Source organism: Pinus tabuliformis, chromosome 9, assembly GCF_031772625.1.
Source record: "Pinus tabuliformis cultivar Carrire ecotype Pingquan chromosome 9, CPIR1, whole genome shotgun sequence".
NCBI classification, from domain to species: Eukaryota; Viridiplantae; Streptophyta; class Pinopsida; order Pinales; family Pinaceae; genus Pinus; species Pinus tabuliformis.
This window is the reverse complement of record NC_142307.1, coordinates 1,613,556,939-1,613,578,033: the sequence shown is the minus strand read 5'-3', so window position 1 is coordinate 1,613,578,033 and position 21,095 is coordinate 1,613,556,939.

Genomic DNA, 21,095 nt, shown 5'->3' with positions numbered 1-21,095 from the left:
TTGCTCTTGCTGCTGTTCTGTTTGCTCCTCCCTCTGCAGCTCATTTTGCTGTTCAGTTTGCTGCTCAGTTGAAGGGGCAGCCTTCTCTTTCACTGCTTCCTCTTCAGCACCCATTATTCCTTTTCCTTTGTCTAAGCCTGGTGCTGCTGTAGAAGATGCTTGTGTGGCTGGTGCAGTCCTTGAGGTCGAGGTCCCTTCTCCTGCTGAATGAGGCCGTTTGAAGGGTACCTGCTGCACAGAGTCTAGGTCAAGAGTCTTTTCTAATTCCTTGACATTCTTTATCATCATTTCTTCTTCAGTTAATTTGTCAACTATAGAATCCTGTAGCCATTCCTGCTGGTTGGCATATTTTTCAATATGGGGATAACTGCAATGCTTAATGCCTACTAGCCTGTACTTGACTCTCCTAGTAGAAATGAAGCCTTCAGGGTCATAATGGACCCACCGAAAACTATATGACAGCTGGTATTTGTCTTTGAGGATCTGGTCAGCCTGTTCCCAACCTTCCTTTTTATTCATGATGAAAGGGCCCAGCTGATGTTTGAACTTGAGGTGGGCTTTCTTTTTGGAGCTGTGGAAGTGGGTAAGGTCAGACTGAATCAGCTGCCTATAATACTCAAGGGAAAATATCCTCATAGGCACATATTTTGGGAGCCTGAATGGACAAAGCTCACAACCATACACTCTGATGACTGTATGATCCTCATATAGATACCAATCACCTATTTTGGACTTCTTGGAAAGCTGCAAAGCTTTCTGTATTTCAGTTGATATTCTGGGAGGAATTGCCCTCATCAACAAGCAGGAGACAGGGTATACAAACTGGTCAATAAACTCACAATAGGAATAGGGTGAATTTTGGACCAGGTGATAGACAGATGTCCAGAAGATGACCGATCTTCTTTCCCCTCTATAATCCAGCTTTTTGATGTAGCATGGAAAAACCTGGGACTGATAATACATGAAAAGATGGTAGATGTAAGAGGAGTACTTGAAGACACCCTGTCTGTCCACTTTGCTCAACTGATCATGAATTTTGTTAGCTATGAACTTAGCAAAGTTAAACTTGCGGGCAGGGGGCTGGCCTGGACTATAAACAGATAACAAAACCAACATTGTTCCATCCACATGCTCACTGGTTCTGTACCCCAGCACATAAGAGATCATATCTAGTAGTAGTCTGCCTGTTTTTGTAAAGGAGACATCCATATAGGGAGGTGGCCCTGCCGGCTGGCATTCAGGTTTCATGAATGTCCTGGTGACATTCTGAATCTCCTCACTAGTCATTTTGGCAGCAGCATCCAACAGATAATTCATGGAAAAGGGAAATAGCAGCTCAGTCTGGTCAAAGTGGAGCATTTTATTAATGGATTCAGGATTGATTTGAAAGAGGATGCTCCCAGATGGAGACTTAATGGCTCTCTGTTGTACATCATAGTTTTCAGCACATAGGCGCACAATCTGAGGGAAAACATTGACAGAGGGGAGGCAGTAGTATGGTAGGTTTGACTCCCATATCCCATAGGTGTCCTTGCCATTCAAATAGTCTTCTCTCAACTGCCTGAAGGTCTGCATGAAGTCCCTGTTACCCACAAAGTCTTCAATAAGGGAGTCCCTGTCAACAAGAGGCAAGGCCTCCAGGTCTTTGTTTGGTGCATTTAAAGGAGTAACATTGAGAGCTGTGGGTGCAGGGGCAGCCATTGTATAATCTGATTGTGAATAATGTAATTGCAGTGGTTTGCAAAGCTCCTCAGAGTTCAGTGATAGCCTTAATGTTGACAATGCTTGAACTCTTCTTCACAGTGAAAGAGGCCGGCTTGTTTCTGCAGGTTTTAGTAAATTCACAGGGGTTTTGAATTGTTAGGAATGATTTGCAGAGGGTGTGCAGGATTTATTTTGGTTAATTTGCAGCTGGCCTGTACTCGGCAAAAGGGAACAATGCCGAGCACCTTGAGGACAATTTTATGGTTCTAGGTGCGTGGGTCGACTGTTTCAATGCCGATTTATAATGCAGAGGCAATGTAGGTTACTTTAGCTGACTTTCAGGTAGCAGACAGAGTTGAATTTAGGATTTTGACAAGTGTTCAATGGTGAATTTACAGAGAAATGGAATGCATGGGCGAAATGGGGAAATATGGTGAATACCTGGATAAAACGCTCGACAAGCCTGCGGGCCGAACCGTGAAGGCTTTGTGGTAGTTGATTTGATGAGTTGGCACGGTCGAAATTTCGAATTTGGAGGTCCGGAAGCGAGTTGGTGGTGAGGCAGCGACAAGAGTTCTTTGCAATTCGCTTGAAAATGACACAAAACGGCTATTTTGGGTGTTTATAACGACCAATTTGGCAAAAATAAGTAATTGGCGCCTTTCCGCCGATGACGTCAGCATGACGTCATGGCGGGCCCGGGTACGGGTGACGTGGACGCTGAGCTGGAGGCCAGCGTGCCTGGACGAGGTGGCAGGCGGATGTGGCGGCAGGGCAGCGTGGAGGGCCACGGGGCGCGGGGGCGGGCGGAAGGGATATGACGTCAGGATGGCGTGAGGGTGACGTGCGCCGGATGGGCGGTAACGGGGAGGCGGTAAGCGGTCTCCCCGCACCGCCTTTGGTGATAAGCGGTATCGGGGAGGGGGGCTCCGAACAACCCCAGCGCTTGACACGCGTCTTGGGTACGGGCCCTAATACCGCTGTTCCCCGGACGCTAAAGGGCGGCAGATCGAGATCTGTAAATGCCCGCCCACCGTTGGATCGTGGGTGGCAGAGGATCGACGGCTGGCGGGCCTTCCGACGGATCGTGCAGGTTGGGGGGTCCCGCCGGTTTATTAAAATATTCAATTTAATACTTTAGGCGGAAAACTTTAGGGTTAAGGGTTTTTTGTGTATTTTCGGGGCAAGGGCTAATCTGAAAGGGGGAAAAGAAGGGTTAGAGAGTGGGTTTAAGCAGAGGAAAGGGGTCTTGTGGAATTTATTGGGTAGAGGTGAGTTGATGGATTAGGGGAAAGGTTGTTGCTCATAACCAGAGGTTAGAGCAGCCCCAGGACAGGGTTGACCACAGTCCCAGGTGGACTAAAGTCTCCCTTTAGACAGACATATTTAGCTATAATGCTAAGAGGAGGATATTTATAGAATGCTTGGGGGTTTATACACCATGGTGTTAATAATACTAGGGAAAGGGTAACATAGGGGAATTACATAATAGAGTTAGAGTTAATATGGGGGAATATGTGAATGAAGGGGAGAAATCACTAAGTTTACTTGAAACTTACTTAGTTCAGGGAGTAGATCAAAATGAAAATAATTTTTAGACAAGAAATGTGGCTTTTCAATGAATAAAACCACCATCAAACCTCAAGTTTTCTAAGCAATTCAATTGATGAGGGGATGTTAGTAATGAGTGGGAAAAGGGATAATTGGGAAGTTAGACATGCTTCTTTGTTTTTCTTTTCTCATCTTGACCATCAAGGTTAAATCTGAAATGAATACCACTTCTGCAACCCCATCTACTTACCCAGCTACTTTGCCTAGCATTTTTTTGTTTCTTCTTGGAGGGTGCACTTAGGCTTGCAGACCCTTACTTGCCTTTTCTTTTCTTTGGCTTTTTCTTTTGTTTTTCTATCTACTTCTACCCTTATTTCTTCCAAGGTCCCAGATTAAGCTGTTGGGAGCCTTTTCTTCTCTACCTGAACTACTTGTCTGCCAAGATTAAACAGTTTGGACAGACTCCTTTCTCTATTCTACAACTGAAAATTTAAAACATGACATGATCCAGTTTAGACTGTTGGACCATCCATCAAAATTTGAGTCCATACCAAGCTATAAGCACAGATTGTATTCTTATGGAAATATGTGATCTTTGCATCATCAAAGCAGAGCATATTTGGACCTTTTCAGTGCCAATCATGAAATATGAAACCTATTGGTATAGGTAGCTAACAGTGGCTCCACATGGGGATGGTGTTTCATTTGAAAGACCAAGAACAGCAGGTCAGATTGCCTTGCTCCTTGACTGCTCTTGCCAATCTTGAAGTTTGTTGCTTTGAAATGCCAAAATTGTGTGCTTCTCTTCTTGGTAGACCTCTGATTCTATTCACCTTTTGCTGGCAGTTTAAGAAAACTTTGAGAAATTGCATTTTTACATGTTGACAGAAAATAATATATACATCTGGATATGTACAAGGGAAAACTCAGGCTGCACTTATGGGTGATATTCAAAATAGTGCTTAAGCATCCTGCCATTCACAGGACCTTCATCCAAATCAGTTTCATTGAGACTCTTAAGGAAATAAGTGTTGTTTCCTTGTACTGCTTGGACAACAAATGGTCCTCTCCAAAGGGAATCAAATTTTCCATGTTTTCCCTTATCCTCTCTTCTTGCATCCCACTTGAGGACTTTGTCACCCATGTTGAAATCTTCTGCCTTAGTTCTTCTATCAAAGGCCTTCTTTAATTTTTCTTGTAGAACTTGAACTCTGCTGAAAACTTGGTCTCTAGTTTGCTGTAAACATATGATTTGATTGATTCTTCTTTGCATATCATTTGGTTCAGCTTGGCTTTCTTGAAGAAGTTTCATAACAGGCACTCCTAGTGATGAAGGAAATTTGGCCTCTAATCCATAAACCAACTCATATGGGCTGGTCCCAATTGATCTTTTGGTTGTTAGTCTATCTGCCCATAGGGCGTTCACAAGCTTCTTATGCCAATTCTTTTTGTTCTCTTCTAGTACTTTCTTTATGATGTTTACCAGACTTTTATTTGATGACTCAGCAAGGCCATTTCCTTGGGGATAGTATGCAGTAGAATGGCCCAAGGTGATGTGAAACTTATGGCAGAAGTTCACCATTTTCTTGGATCTGAAAGCAGCAACATTGTCTGTTATTATTTTGTCAGGACAGCCAAATCTAGCCAATATGTTGTTCTCCAAGAACTGAATGATAGTGGAATCATTTGCTTGTCTGCATGGAACAGCTTCAATCCACTTGGTGAAGTAGTCTGTGGCTGTTAAGATCCATCTATGTTGGCCTGAAGATGAGGGATGAATTTCCCCAATGAAATCCAAGCCCCATTGTTGAAAAGGTCTCTCTGTTGCAATAGGCCTTAAGGGAAGTGGCAGCAACTGTCTCTTTCCCTCAAACACTTGACATTTATGACATGAGGTGGTGAATTTCTTGACATCAGAGAACATGGTGGGCCAGTAGTACCCAGCTCTTAGTATTTTATCCACAGTGGACTTCCAGTACAAGTGTCCACCACAGTCACCTGCATGAAATTCCTTTATGATATTGTCGGTTTCATTCTCAATTAGGCAGTTTAGCAATATTCCTTCATGGTTTTTCCACAATAAATTTCCATCCATAACACAGAATTTAGAAGCTTTCATTTTTAGGAACCTACATTTAGTTCTGGACAATCCTGGGGGAGCACACAGGTTTTGCAATACATAACATATATCAGAGTACCAAGGGGATTGTTCAAAGGCTACATTGATCTTTGGAGTCGCCAGCTCCGGTTCACTGTCCAGCTGGTTAATGTCTAAGGCTTGGAAATTTGCTTCTGTCATTAATTTGGCCAAGCCTTGCCCTTTTATTAGTTTTGTAGGTTTTATCTCAATATCAAATTCCAAGATGTTGGCAATCCACTTTCCTCTTCTGCCCTCTAAATTTTCTTGGGTGAGAATGTCTTTGACAATAGGACTTGGTACATAGGCTATAACATGGGAATAAAGGATATAAATCCTAAAGTCTTTAATGGCTTTGACCAAAGCATAAGCTTGCTTTTCCATGATTTGATACTTTAAAGGTGCATCTCTAAGAGCTTTGCTAAAGAAAGCAATTGGCTTCTCATTTCCTTGGTCATCTTTTTGCAATAAAACAACAGCAATAGTATGCTGGGAGGCAAAAGAGAAAATGATAAATTCTCTGTCAAACTGAGGATTGGTCAGCACTGGGGTTTGGGTAAGGGCCAGTTTTATACCTTCAAAGGCTTGATTGGCTTCAACAGTCCATTTGACTTTTGAATCTTTCTTTAGCATGTTATTTAATAATCTGATTAGTTCTGCTAAGTTTGGGATAAACCTTCTCAAGAAATTGATTTTTCCCAAGAATCCTTGCAACTCTTTGACATTTCTTGGGTGGGGAATTTGTAGGATAGCCTGTATCCTATCTGGGTCAATTCTAATGCCATCTTTAGAAATGATGTGGCCCAACAGCTTACCTTCCTCTAAACCAAACAGGGATTTCTTGGGATTCAAGGAAATTCCATATTTTCTGCATTTTAGGAAGATCTGTCTCAAATGTTTTATATGTTCTTGGTCTGATTTTGAGAAAGGTGTAAGGTCATCTAGGTAAATGACAAGGAAGTCATGAATCTCTTTGGAAAAAGCAATATCCATTGCTCTTTGAAAAGTTGCCCCTGCATTTTTCAATCCAAAAGGCATCTTTACATATTTGAAAGTTCCCCATGGGTTAGTGAATGCTGTTTTGTCTTGATCATCAGGGTGCACCAGGATTTGATTGAAGCCTGAAAATCCATCCAGTAATGAGATCCTTGAGGCCCCTACCACTCTTTGGAGAATGTGATCCATCTTGGGTAAGGGATAGTTGTCTTTGAGGGATACTTGGTTCAGATTCCTTAGGTCCACACACAGCCTTATTTCACCAGTTTTCTTTCTTGTAGGGACTAAGTTGGAGATCCATTCAGAGAATCTGATTGGTGCTATGATGCCAGCCTTGAACATTTTCTGTACCTCTTGTTCCATTGCTGGGAGGAGCATTGGATTGATTCTCCTCAGTTTTTGTTTAAAGGGTTTTTGATCAGGCTTGAGAGGGATAGTGTGCTGGATTACAGAGGTGTCATAGGACTTTAGGTCCTCATAACTCCACACAAAGACATCCTGGAACTCTTTAAAGAGGTCAATGTATTTAGGCTTTTGGTCAGGAGGTAAAGAAGCAGACAATTTAATTATTTTGGGTTTGTCAATTGTACCTATGTTGCATTCTTCAATGGCTGCATTTAAGGGCTGCATTTTTGGTTTTCTGGGGAGATCATTTGAGTCAAAGATGTCTTCTAGTGGAGTTAGGCCTGTTGGTAGAAAATTGTCTTTCAGCTCTATGATTTCAGTTTCAGCATTAGCCACTTCCTCACCATTGATTGATTGAATTTGCTGAATGTTGTCCTTGTCGAAAATAGTTGGATTTAGCATTTGTTTTGCTGTTCTAGGTGACATTGGGTGAGTAGTTTTTTGAAACTGTATTTTTGATTGACTTGCTGTATCAAGTATTTGTGATTGACTTGCTGTATCAAGTATTTGTGATTGACTTGTTGTATCAATGTCAATATTTAATCCTGCAAATTCTTGTTGCAGAGTTAAAAAATGGTTTATTTGCTTGTCATCCTCAAATACTTGCCAATCATTAACATTGTTTGGAATAGAGGGTCTGTGTTTTACCTCAGCTGTAAAGCAATGATGGGACTCAAAAGGCAGCTTGCAGGTACTTGCAAAGGTGGCTAAACTATGAGCATGCAGATTGTGGGTTCTAGGAATTTTAGTGATTTGGAATTCAGAGAAAAAGTTTAGTACCTCAGCAACAACAGACCTATAAGTCCTTAGTCTTTTGTCATTGGTGACAAAATTTCCCTTCACTTGTTGAATAACTAAATCTGAATCACCCATGATTGAAACCCTGGCAACTTGTAAGAACTTTACTAACTTGAGGCCTAGTAAAAGAGCTTCATATTCTGCCATGTTATTGGTACATCTGAAGTTCAATCTATAGGCTCTGCCTTCTGCATGACTATTTTCTTTATTGTGTACCCAAACTCCAGCTCCTGCCCCTAACTTGTTGACTGAGCCATCAAATTCAAGGAACCATAGAATATCCTATTGGGAAGGAGATTTAATGATCTGTTCATGGGCTGGCAATGTGAGTAGAAGTTGTGGTTTTTCATCTAGCTTGTCTTCTAGGACAGTTTCATCATTTGATTGGGTATGCTTGATATTTAAAACAGCAGCAGTATCTAGTGTTTGATTGACTGTTGTTTCATGGGTGGTAATTCTTTCATTTGAGTCTTCCTCCTGTATGAGTATCTTGGTTTCAACCTCACGTTTTGAGGGAGTTGTGCTGTCATTGAAGAGGATGTATGAGTCTATGTCTGAATGGACAACATATATGGGAAAGTTTTGAGGCTTTTCCTCACTACTGACCATATATTTCATGAGTGTTTCTCTGTACAGTCTTTTTGGTTGCCCAAAAACAGAGATGGTGGCATATGGCATGTCTAATTGTAGGGAACCTTGGAGTTTAGCTCCCCATGATCTTGGTAACAACATCCCATACTTAGGTGAGATATCAGCAACTACCACATCCATTAGGATTGTTTTGTTTGGGTATTGAACCAGAGACACACATAAGTCTTTTATGAGACCTAAACACTTGACTTGGCTGGAGTCAAAGGAAAACAGGTCCTTGTATGGTCTTGTTATGTCTAGATTCAATCTCTCCATGACTGCTTTTGGCATGAGATTGTGAGAAGCACCTGAGTCAAACATTGCATTATGTAATATTTTATCATGAATATGTAAACTGACATAGAAAGGTAATACCCCTGTGACTACCGTTTTTCCATCCACTTCTGGGCCAAACAGGAGTTCTGGGGTGTCATCCAGCACATTGACATCATCTTTGTTGCTAGTGAGTTGAAGGGACTTCTTGATCTGTAGTTTATAGATGTCATGCTTGGCTAGTTCTGAGAGAGGAATAGCTATCTTTAGTTTGCCGATTTCAGTCTCTAAGTCAAAGGGTTTTTCAGATTGGGTCTTGGGGTTATGGACAACAGTCCTTTCCTTGTTTATTAAATCTTCTTCTTGATTTTTATCTTGACTTTGGGACTTGCCTCTTTTACTCATCTCTTGGGGAGTAACATTTAAATTAGGTTGAGAAGGTGAAGTGGCCACAGGCTGCTGTTTTAAGGGCAGTGGTTCAGTGATCTCTTCAACAATCACTTCTTCTGCAGATGAATTTGTTTTGTCATTAGGCTCTGTGACTATGACTCTTTCAGGCTGCTGATTATCCTTTATCTTTTCAGGCTGGTTTACATTCACAGTTCTGCTCCTCAGCTTGTATTGTTTATGGACTTCATAAACAGCAGTGTCATAGCCTTGTTTGAAGTCAAAGGATTCACCTGATTTAGTTTGGAACAGTCTGATTTCATCATCCTCATGATCTTCTTGTGTTAAGAAAACTTGACTTTCACCATCTAGACCCATTAAATTAATCTCGGGATCTTCATTGGGCTCTGTTGATGTGGAAGTTTCTGCATAATTTTCTTGAAAAGGGGGTCTTATGTCTTGGTCAGTACTGGGCTTCCCAATGCCTGGGTTTTGAGTTCTCCTAAAATTTGGATTCCTAGGAGGGTTGTTTTGTGGTGCTTCCCATGATGATTTTCTCTCAACCGATTCCACTCTATCACCCAATCTTTTCATTCCATTGAGTATTGCATCCAGTTTTTGATCAAAGGCAGAGGGTTCCTCTTTGAAAACAGTCCTTTTTTCCAACCTTGCTCTGTTTCTTTTGGCAATCAGGTTGGCTTCCACTGTGACAGCAACCCTTTGGGCTTCTGCAAGGGATTGAGGATCTCTTTCCTTCAACTGATAGGCCATGTCAGGGTCAAAACCATCAGGGAATTTGTACAAAGCTAAATCAGGAGGGGGTCTTAAATTTTGTGGGATTGCGTTATATACATTGTTGAATCTTGCACAATACTCCAAAACAGTCTCTTGGGGACCTCTTTTGATGGTGTCATATTCCCCCAGTATGTGCAGAGGATCCTTCTTCTTCTCCCATCTGCTAGTAAAGGCTTGATACAGTTCATCAGGAGTTGTGATGGAATTTGCATTCAGGGATCTAAACCAAGTTCTTACATCCCCAGTTAGGCTTTGAACAAACATCCTCATTCTGACACTGTCATCATCTATTTCATAGGTCTCAAAATGGTCTTGCATCCTCTTAGCATGCTGGACAGCTGTCAGAGGACCATTGGAGTCAAAATATGAGATTTTGGTTTGGTAATCTTGAGGTAGAGCTGCAGCATTAGCTGGTATCTGCAAGGGTGCATATCTGTTAGCCATATTTACAGGGTTTAGAGGATTAACAGGGGTAGCTGGGATAATAGGAACAGTGGGTACTAAGGGATGATAGGTAAGGGTGAACCTACAGTGTTGGTCAAGGGGATATGTGCAGTGGATGAGGATGTGAGAGGAGGACTTTGAGATATGGGTGGTGAACTAGGGGAAGTGGGGGTGGACCGGAAAAGGACCTTGCATGGGGTAGAGATAAGGCTGGGATGATCTGAATCTGAGGTTAGATTAGCAGGCTGCTCCTGCCTTTGCTACCTCCTAATGTTTCTAGGGATGGTATTTGGATTATCAACAATGATGGGTGGATTAGGGTCAGGATTTGCCCTAGTGTGCCGTGGATTTTTCTTGGGAGCCAGCTTCTAACTGTTTTTTAGGATTTTATAGGAAATTTTTATATCTTCAAGGACTGGATAAAGATTTTGGAATGGCTATATATATTTCAAAGCTGAGATGAAGACTCACTGAAAAAGCTCTTCCCTAAAGCTGTCAATGTGACACAGAAACAGCTTTGCAGGCCTCCTGACTGATTTCAGGCTTGATCTGTAGCTTTGAGAGATGTATAGAAATTGGAAAATCCTAAGAAGTCCCCAGTGGAGTCGCCAATTATGTTAACACCCAGGTTGTTCCCTTTGACTCTAAGGGAATACGGCTGGGGTAACCACAAACCAATCTTTGGACCACAGTTTCTAGCCAAACTGTAATCAGAGAGGGCTCTCTCTTTATGATTTGTATCTGTTTTGGAATGATTTTAGGCTAGCTATGAGTTCAGGTTTGTTTAAGGTCTTTGTTGGATGATAATTTTAGTCAAGATACTTATGCATTTTCCGGGGTATTCTAGTCCATTGGGTAATGGAGTCAGTGGTCCTTTAGTTCTTTGATATGCTGCTTTGACACAGTGGTAATGCTGCAGAGCCAGTTTAGTGTCTGAGAAATAATGATGTGATACTGTAATTAGATGTGATGTGTTTCAGGTAAGGAAAGGCAATTAAGAATCTTTCACTTAAATGATCATGGAGAAAACAGTGAGAATGTTAATCTAGAAGCAGTAAAGAATTTCTAAATAACATTCATATTTATGGAATCAGCGAAACATGAGCAATTAAGAATTCATGTTCATGGCTAATTCTGAAGAAAACATATACAACAGTAAAGATTGAGCACTAGGTGTCATCAAAACATGTCCAGCACTATTCTTTTACTATACTGCTAGTTCAGTAAAACATGAGTGTGTATTGATAAACATAAGAAGACAAAACAGAGTTTGAGAAAGACTTATTATTCCATCAGACAGCAAAGGAATTCTGCACCAGTACGCATGGCATCAATATGACATCAGATGTTTCAGGAAATCACTGAGCTCTTCCAGCCCTTTGTATTAGATAATTCTGAAAGTGTCAAATACATTTGTCTCATAGAGAAAATTACCAACCCCTTATGAGTTACTCAGGGGAGTTTATATACAAAATTTACATCAAAAATATCAACGAATGAGTTAATATCTCATTTATGATATGCTAATCTCCGGAATGCAGTAGCTGAAGGAGTGAATGCTGCAGTAATTCCTTAATGCTTCAGCTGTCAAAATAGTCAGAAGATATTTGGACTTTATGGCTGTTAGAGTCGGTTGGAGATGCGCTGTTCAAAACTTGGTTAGCTGTCATCGTCTATGTGATGAGTTACTTTTTAGCTGCTTTTAAATGCTAACCCTTTTCTGCTGTTTGTCTTCTAGTGACCTGGAGCTGGCAGTGGCCGAATGACTGAAGCTACCGTGGCAAAATCTGGAGCATTGCCTGCCACCAATCCTCCTTAGGCATTTGATGTCTCCAAATTTTTATTAAGGTCTCATCGGCCTCTGTATACCGCCAAAAGTTAGAAGGAGTTTCAAACAGATGGTTTGCCTCATTTTCAATGAAGAATAGGCCTTCAAGTTTAGTGTACAAGCTCTGTCCTGTTGGAGGCCCTGTTTGCTCAGGAGTACTGCCAGATGCAGTGATTTGATTTTCAATATAAGTAGCCATCCTGTTGGTAAATTGGTCTCTGGTGATCAATCTTCCTGTGCTGCTTAGTAGGCTGGGCAGTCCCTTTGCTTGCAGCATCCCCATTTTGAGTTTATACTCCTCCACCTCAGCCTGTATTTCATAGCATTTTCTCTCCACAGTTTGCACATAATTTCTGAGAGTTAGCACCTTTTTAGCTGTGAGGATGGCCTCTGTTCTGTTGTTGATGCCAATGGCTGCCAGCTCCTCTTTGTCTTGCCCATTCAAAAAATCTATCAGTCTGTTTGCCTGCTCAGGTCTGTTTCCCAGCACTGTTTTGGCCCTCTGGATTTCTGTCTGTGCTTGGCCAATCAAATCCATTTGCTCATGGATTGTTTTGATGGATTTCCATTGTTTGGTGATAGTTTGGCCAATCTTACCCCATAAAATTCTTTTTATGTCGGCCATGGCACTTTCCAGATTTAGCTCCTTCTCCAGGGCCTTTATTTTGTCCTTTAGGGCCTTTATTTCTCTGCCCTGTTCTGCTACAGTTACCTTTGATTTGTCATACTTGGCATCCAGTTCTGCCAATTTTTCCTTGGCCTTCTTTATCTCATTTGCCTGGAGCTCCATTTCCTTGATGGCATTAGTTAATTCTTCTATGCTTGCACTGGCATCTGGGGCCGTTGTTGTTCCTGCTGCTTCTGATGTGGGGGCCACTGCTGCCCCTGTAGTTGTTGCTGTTGTTGAAGTTTTTGGAGGAGCTTGGGATGTGGATTCTCCCTGTTTATCTTGTAGTGCTCCTTCTAGCTCTTTCTCCAGATTGAGGACCTTCTGATTCAGCTGCATGATGAGGTCCAGTTGTTCATCAACCTGCTTTTCCTTTTGTAGCTCTGATGTCTGAGGGTGTTCTGTGGGCAGCAGTCTTAACCTCTTCTTTAGTGCATTGAGGTCATCCTCCTTTTTCTTCATAAGGGCCCTTACACCCTTTGGATCCTTAGGATCATGTCCTAGGTCTATGATAATGTCCTCCAAAGATTTTATTCTGTTATCTTTGGCCAGGGAGGACATTCTCTCAAAATCCAACTGAGTGTTGGTATTTTTGAGTGACTCCGTTAGTTCATGGGCCATGGTTGCCTTCTCCACCAAGGTTGCATAGACCATTTCTCCAGTCTGTTTGTGGAGTTCAATTTGGTCCATGGGGTGGATGTCCTTTGCCCTTACCTCCACCCTTGTCTTCACAAAATCTGCAGCTGAACTCGGCTGCAGTACTGTGGGCCTGAAATGACTTAATATCATTTTTTCTTCTTTAATGTCATATACAGACATTAATCTTTCTTGCTGGGCTGGTGTAGCATTCATAAATTGTTTGTACACCTCCACTCTTAGCAAATCATTCTCTGCCTTGATTTTCTTAAAAGAAGCCTTAGTGCTTTTAGGCTTCTTGCTTTGCTGAGAAGAGGATGACACCTCCAAACCAAGTTGCAAGCCTTGCTCCTGTTGGAATGAGCTGGTACCTGTGTGCTGGCTTGCTTCCCTGTCTTTCCTTGAACTGTCAAGGAATTCCTCAGTGATGTCTTCAACTTCTGGGGAGTCAGCCCTTTGCCTTTTGGTCTCTGGCTGATGGGAGGATCCACTAATAGGAGTGGACTCTTCTCTGTCTCTTTTAGTACCCCTCTCCTCATGTGCTGGGGTTTGCAAAATTGGTGCTATTAGTGGCTCAGTTTGTGGAGGAGGAGTTTGCTCTTACTGCTGTTCTGTTTGCTCCTCCCTCTGCAGCTCATTTTGCTGTTTAGTTTGCTGCTCAGTTGAAGGGGCAACCTTCTCTTTCACTGCTTCCTCTTCAGCACCCATTATTCCTTTTCCTTTGTCTAAGCCTGGTGCTGCTGTAGAAGATGCTTGTGTGGCTGGTGCAGTCCTTGAGGTCGAGGTCCCTTCTCCTGCTCAATGAGGCCGTTTGAAGGGTACCTGCTGCACAGAGTCTAGGTCAAGAGTCTTTTCTAATTCCTTGACATTCTTTATCATCATTTCTTCTTCAGTTAATTTGTCAACTATAGAATCCTGTAGCCATTCCTGCTGGTTGGCATATTTTTCAATATGGGGATAACTGCAATGCTTAATGCCTACTAGCCTGTACTTGACTCTCCTAGTAGAAATGAAGCCTTCAGGGTCATAATGGACCCACCGAAAACTATATGACAGCTGGTATTTGTCTTTGAGGATCTGGTCAGCCTGTTCCCAACCTTCCTTTTTATTCATGATGAAAGGGCCCAGCTGATGTTTGAACTTGAGGTGGGATTTCTTTTTGGAGCTGTGGAAGTGGGTAAGGTCAGACTGAATCAACTGCCTATAATACTCAAGGGCAAATATCCTCATAGGCACATATTTTGGGAGCCTGAATGGACAAAGCTCACAGCCATACACTCTGATGACTATATGATCCTCATATAGATACCAATCACCTATTTTGGACTTCTTGGAAAGCTGCAAAGCTTTCTGTATTTCAGTTGATATTCTGGGAGGAGGAGCCCTCATCAACAAGCAGGAGACAGGGTATACAAACTGGTCAATAAACTCACAATAGGAATAGGGTGAATTTTGGACCAGGTGATAGACAGATGTCCAGAAGATGACTGATCTTCTTTCCCCTCTATAATCCAGCTTTTTGATGTAGCATGGAAAAACCTAGGACTGATAATACATGAAAAGATGGTAGATGTAAGAGGAGTACTTGAAGACACCCTGTCTGTCCACTTTGCTCAACTGATCATGAATTTTGTTAGCTATGAACTTAGCAAAGTTAAACTTGCGGGCAGGGGGCTGGCCTGGACTATAAACAGATAACAAAACCAGCATTGTTCCATCCACATGCTCACTGGTTTTGTACCCCAGCACATAAGAGATCATATCTAGTAGTAGTCTGCCTGTTTCTGTAAAGGAGACATCCATATAGGGAGGTGGCCCTGCCGGCTGGCATTCAGGTTTCATGAATGTCCTGGTGACATTCTGAATCTCCTCACTAGCCATTTTGGCAGCAACATCCAGTAGATAATTCATGGAAAAGGGAAATAGCAGCTCAGTCTGGTCAAAGTGGAGCATTTTATTAATGGATTCAGGATTGATGTGAAAGAGGATGCTCCCAGATGGAGACTTAATGGCTCTCTGTTGTACATCATAGTTTCAGCACATAGGCGCACAATCTGAGGGAAAACATTGACAGAGGGGAGGCAGTAGTATGGTAGGTTTGACTCCCATATCACATAGGTGTCCTTGCCATTCAAATAGTCTTCTCTCAACTGCCTGAAGGTCTGCATGAAGTCCCTGTTACCCACAAAGTCTTCAATAAGGGAGTCCCTGTCAACAAGAGGCAAGGCCTCCAGGTCTTTTTTTGGTGCATTTAAAGGAGTAACATTGAGAGCTGTGGGTGCAGGGGCAGCCATTGTATAATCTGATTGTGAATAATGTAATTGCAGTGGTTTGCAAAGCTCCTCAGAGTTCAGTGATAGCCTTAATGTTGACAATGCTTGAACTCTTCTTCACAGTGAAAGAGGCCGGCTTGTTTCTGCAGGTTTTAGTAAATTCACAGGGGTTTTGAATTGTTAGGAATGATTTGCAGAGGGTGTGCAGGATTTATTTTGGTTAATTTGCAGCTGGCCTGTACTCGGCAAAAGGGAACAATGCCGAGCACCTTGAGGACAATTTTATGGTTCTAGGTGCGTGGGTCGACTGTTTCAATGCCGATTTATAATGCAGAGACAATGTAGGTTACTTTAGCTGACTTTCAGGTAGCAGACACAGTTGAATTTAGGATTTTGACAAGTGTTCAATGGTGAATTTACAGAGAAATGGAATGCATGGGCGAAATGGGGAAATATGGTGAATACCTGGATAAAACGCTCGACAAGCCTGCGGGCCGAACCGTGAAGGCTTTGTGGTAGTTGATTTGATGAGTTGGCACGGTCGAAATTTCGAATTTGGAGGTCCGGAAGCGAGTTGGTGGTGAGGCAGCGACAAGAGTTCTTTGCAATTCGCTTGAAAATGACACAAAACGGCTATTTTGGGTGTTTATAACGACCAATTTGGCAAAAATAAGTAATTGGTGCCTTTCCGCCGATGACGTCAGCATGACGTCATGGCGGGCCCGGGTACGGGTGACGTGGACGCTGAGCTGGAGGCCAGCGTGCCTGGACGAGGTGGCATGCGGATGTGGCGGCAGGGCAGCGTGGAGGGCCACAGGGTGCGGGGGCGGGCGGAAGGGATATGACGTCAGGATGGCGTGAGGGTGACGTGCGCCGGATGGGCGGTAACGGGGAGGCGGTAAGCAGTCTCCCCGCACCGCCTTTGGTGATAAGCGGTATCGGGGAGGGGGGCTCCGAACAACCCCAGCGCTTGACACGCGTCTTGGGTACGGGCCCTAATACCGCTGTTCCCCGGACGCTAAAGGGCGGCAGATCGAGATCTGTAAATGCCTGCCCACCATTGGATCGTGGGTGGCAGAGGATCGACGGCTGGCGGGCCTTCCGACGGATCGTGCAGGTTGGGGGGTCCCGCCGGTTTATTAAAATATTCAATTTAATACTTTAGGCGGAAAACTTTAGGGTTAAGGGTTTTTTGTGTATTTTCGGGGCAAGGGCTAATCTGAAAGGGGGAAAAGAAGGGTTAGAGAGTGGGTTTAAGCAGAGGAAAGGGGTGCTTGTGGAATTTATTGGGTAGAGGTGAGGTGATGGCTTAGGGGAAAGGTTGTTGCTCATAACCAGAGGTTAGAGCAGCCCCAGGACAGGGTTGACCACAGTCCCAGGTGGACTAAAGTCTCCCTTTAGACAGACATATTTAGCTATAATGCTAAGAGGAGGATATTTATAGAATGCTTGGGGGTTTATACACCATGGTGTTAATAATACTAGGGAAAGGGTAACATAGGGGAATTACATAATAGAGTTAGAGTTAATATGGGGGAATATGTGAATGAAGGGGAGAAATCACTAAGTTTACTTGAAACTTACTTAGTTCAGAGAGTAGATCAAAATGAAAAGAATTTTTAGACAAGAAATGTGGCTTTTCAATGAATAAAACCACCATCAAACCTCAAGTTTTCTAAGCAATTCAATTGATGAGGGGATGTTAGTAATGAGTGGGAAAAGGGATAATTGGGAAGTTAGACATGCTTCTTTGTTTTTCTTTTCTCATCTTGACCATCCAGGTTAAATCTGAAATGAATACCACTTCTGCAACCCCATCTACTTACCCAGCTACTTTGCCTAGCATTTTTTTGTTTCTTCTTGGAGGGTGCACTTAGGCTTGCAGACCCTTACTTGCCTTTTCTTTTCTTTGGCTTTTTCTTTTGTTTTTCTATCTACTTCTACCCTTATTTCTTCCAAGGTCCCAGATTAAGCTGTTGGGAGCCTTTTCTTCTCTACCTGAACTACTTGTCTGCCAAGATTAAACAGTTTGGACAGACTCCTTTCTCTATTCTACAACTGAAAATTTAAAACATGACATGATCCAGTTTAGACTGTTGGACCATCCATCAAAATTTGAGTCCATACCAAGCTATAAGCACAAATTGTATTCTTATGGAAATATGTGATCTTTGCATCATCAAAGCAGAGCATATTTGGACCTTTTCAGTGCCAATCATGAATTATGAAACCTAGTGGTATAGGTAGCTAACAAGTTCCTCAGATAGAACACCAAAGGACACTGCTCACAAATAGATCACAGATCAATACACCAATATCCTGTCATGGTTAAAACTCTCAAAGAGGGAAACAGTCCACAATCTGAGACAACGTGGCCACTTCAAGCAATTTATTAATAAAAGAAATAAAATTTACATAAGCTTCTCTCATGAACGGTCACCCTACAAATGACCCTCCATTCTCTTTAAATAGAGATCATGGACCAATCAGGTGTTAAGCCACGGATCAAGTGTCGGTAATACTGAGAAGAAAATGAATCGTCGGATCACTTCATGTCTAGAACATATCATGATCGTCAGATTGTATGTTACAAAAGTACATAGTAAAGAAACACACTTTACTTAACTCTACACTAGACCAAGTTATACTTAACTATTTCCTATGTGTTGGAATATTTTAACATCCCCCCTTAAGAACAACTTGAGATATGATTAAAGGATGTACAAATATGACACAATAAGAGAAGGAATGAGGCATTAGAGCCTATCCCCCCTTAGTGACAACTTCTTGAAATCCAACCATAAATCAAAGTTTAATAAACTTCACCTCTGTGAGAGCCTTTGTAAAGATGTATACAACTTGATCATCTGTTGAACAATATTGCACTTCAATAACATGGTCATGAATGAGCTTTCTGATGTAGTACATGTGTAGTTCAATGTGTTTGCTATGCTGATGTTGGGCTGGATCTTTGCATAGTTAAATGACACTTTTATTATCACACCAAAGTGTATTCAGATGCTGCCGCTGAAAGCCAAACTCTGACAGGATCTGACAAAGCCACAGGGCTTCCTTACTAGCTTCTACGATGCCATGATACTCTGCTTCTGCTGAAGAAAGAGAAATGACACTTTGTTTCTTGCAAGCCCATGTAATAGGTCTAGAACCAAGAGTGAAGACATAACCTGCAGTAGACTTCCGATCATTAGGGTCACCAGCCCAATCGGAATCAGTGAAACCAACCAATAAAGGAGATGTTTCTGCATTGTAATGAATCCCAAACTGAACTGTACCTCGAACATTAGGAAGTATTATTTTAGCTTCTTTCCAATGACTTTCATGTGGATTTTGTATAAACCAAGAAATAAGGCTAATAGAAAAGGAAAGGTCAGGACGAGTATGGGTCAGATACAAAAGTTTTCCTACAAGCTAACGGCATAAGGTAGCATCAACTTCAGGGGAAGTACAAGTGACTGAAAGTTTGTCTCTAGAATGAAAGGGAGAAGGGGCTGGATTATAGTCTTCCATGTTAAAGTGGCATAGGAGATCACAGGAATACTTGGACTGGGAAAGGGAAATACCTTCTTTGGGTTGCAAGACTTGAAGACCAAGAAAATAATGCAAGTGTCTTAAGTCTGTCATTTCAAACTTCTTTTTAAGGCTAGACTTCACATGATTTATAAGGTTGGGATCACTACCAGTAAGGATAAGATCATCAACATAAAGAACAAGAATGATAAGAGACTTACCCACTTTCTTGGTGTAGATAGTATTGTCAGAATGACACTTAGAAAAGCCACTATCTAAAAGAAAGCTATCCATTTTGGCATACCAAAGCCGAGGGGCTTGCTTGAGACCATAAAGGGATTTCTTAAGCTGACATACAAGGCTGCAGTCTGTTTGTGTAAATCCAAGAGGTTGTTTCATATAGATTTCTTCATGCAAATCCACATGCAAGAAGGCAGATTTAACATCCATATGATGGACTTCCCATTTGAAAGAGGTAGAAAGGGAAAGAATAAGGAGGACAGAGTTCATTTTGGCAACAGGAGAGAAGGTTTGAGTATAGTCAATGCCTTCAAATTGTGAAAAACCCTTAGCAACAAGATGAGCTTTATGTTTATCAACTTTTCCATATGGCCCAAACTTGGTTCTGTAAACCCATTTGCATCTAACAAGTTTTTGTCCCTTTGGAAGAGGAACAAGATCCCATGTATCATTTGCCAATAATGAACGATATTCTTCATTCATATTTGTGTCCCAATCTGGATGGCTTGAAGCTTCTGCAAAGGTGTAAGGATCATAATTTGTTGAAGCTTGAGCCAGTAAAGAAGAGGCTCTATCAAACTGAGAACGTGTGTGACGTTGATCTGTAGGATCACCTACAAGAGCACTTGCTGCATCCTGAGTAGTGCGGACCCATTTTGGAAGCTAAGGAGCTGAAGGAGGATCCTGAGAAGGTGGGGGCAGATTTTCATCCTCACTGTCATCATCTGAAGAAGAAATATTTTTAGAAGTAGAAGGGATAGAGAGAGGTGGCACAATCGCCGAACTAGGATCGTAGGCTGATATATTTTCAACAAACTTTACATCTCTTCTAATGATAACATTTTTGGATTTAGGTGAAAGAAGTCTATATCCTTTGACATCTTCAGAATATCCAACAAAAATACATGTTTCACTCTTAGGTTCTAAGGCTTTATGTTTCTCATCGGGAATATAGGCCCATGCTTCACTTCCAAAAACACGAAAGTGACTTACATCTGATTTAATTGAACTCCATGCTTCCTCTAGAGTGATATTCTTTAAAACCTTAATAGAAGTGTGATTTACTATGTAATTTGCATAGTTAATTGCTTCTGCCCAAAAATTAAGACTAAGTCCTTTAGATTGAAGCAAACAATTAGCCATTTCCTTTAAGGTGTGATTCTTCCTTTTAGCTACACCATTTTTTTATGGAGTATATGGGACAATGTTAAATTATGGTATGTTCTATGCTTAGAGCAGTTTACTTATCTTTCTTATTATTATCCACAGATTAGCAATCACATGTACATAAGTAAAGTGCATATAGAACATTAAACGATCAACAGAAAATAAGCCAAGACAAGAGACACAAGATGTGGCGGCTAGCCAGGGAAAAACCCCAATATGGGGAAACCATTTGATCAAATCTTCTTTTATCTTCAATCATTCAGCAGAGAGAAATAGTACAAAAATCTGATCTATATCAGCAGCAGCAAACCCTAGATCAGCGACATCAGTGACATCAATCAATATTTGTTAGATCACCTAGATCAATGGCATCAGCGACATCAGTCAATATCTGTCAGATCACCTAGATTAGCGGCATCAGCAGCATCAGTCAATATCTGTCAGATCACCTAGATCAGCAGCATCAGTCAGTATCTGTCAGTATCTGTCAGATCACCTAGATCAGCGGCATCAGTGAATATCTATCAGATCACCTCGATTCCTGTGACAAAAATTTTGGCTTTCCAAGGAGAGTCAACTTCACCTACCGCATAGTTAAGAGAGAGAGAAAGCTAGTCAACGCTTGTCAAAGTTTCG